Genomic DNA, 1131 nt, shown 5'->3' with positions numbered 1-1131 from the left:
CTTGGAAGGTTGAGGCGGAAGGATCGCCGGAGCCCAGTAGGTCGAGGCTGCGGTGGCCAGGAGCGGTCACTGCACTCCAGTCAGGGTGACTGTGAGACTCCAACTCAAAAAAAACAAAAACAAAAAAACAACAACAAAAAAATACTAATCGTGTCACTCCAGGCTTATGTTTACTAGCTGCATGGATTATTTTCCCATCCACTTACTTTGCATTCATCTGTATCTTTATATTTTAAATGTGTCTTTTCCCCCCTTTCTCTCTCTTCTTTTTTAATTGAGCCAGGATCTTGCTATGTTGCCCATACTGACCTTGAACTCCTGTCCTCAAGTGTGATCCTCCTGCCTCGGCCTTCCAAAGGGCTGGGATTACAAGTGTGAGCCTCTGCACCCAGCCAAATGTGACTTAAGCACAGATAGTTTGGTCTTGCTTTTCTTTTTTATCCGTCTGACAATTTCTGCCTTTTAATTAATACGGTTGAATTTTAGAGCTATCATTTTACTATTCACTTTGCCTTCCTCCACCGCCCACCCCTTTTTTGGTTCCTTTCTTTTTTCTTGCCTTCTTTTGGGTCAAAAATATTTTTGGAGTTTTATTGTATCTACTGACTTTTTAGATATACCTCTTTCCATTATTTTATCCAGTGGTTGCTCTGTACAGCCTCAACTTTTTATACTCAGGGCTGTACCACTCCATGCAAGAAAATTCCTTAACTTCTCTGAATTTCAGTTTATAAAACTGAATAATTGTAAAAACAAGAATATTAGGGCCAGGCATGGTGGCTCATGCCTGTAATCCCAGCACTATGGGAGGTAGAGGTGAGAGGATTTGCTGATCTCAGTGTTTCGAGACCAGCCTGAGCAACACGGCGAGACCTCATCTCTACGATAAGCCAAAAAATTAGCTGGATGTGGTGGCCCACGCCTGTAGTTCCAGCTACTTGGAAGGCTGAGGCAGAAGGATCAAGTTGAGGCTGCAGTGGCCGGTGAGCAGCCTGGGTGACAGAGTGAGACTCCTACTCAGACAAAAGAATATTGGACCTATGGATTATTTGACTTCCGGATGAGACCATGCATGTAAAGCAATATCTACTGCTAACTAGAACAAGTAAACACTTATTTATATCATCACTG

The sequence above is a fragment of the Carlito syrichta genome, unplaced genomic scaffold (assembly GCF_000164805.1).
Source record: "Carlito syrichta isolate Samal-C Ts95f unplaced genomic scaffold, Tarsius_syrichta-2.0.1 Scaffold309739, whole genome shotgun sequence".
Lineage (NCBI taxonomy): Eukaryota > Metazoa > Chordata > Mammalia > Primates > Tarsiidae > Carlito > Carlito syrichta.
Note: the sequence above shows the minus strand (reverse complement) of the source record.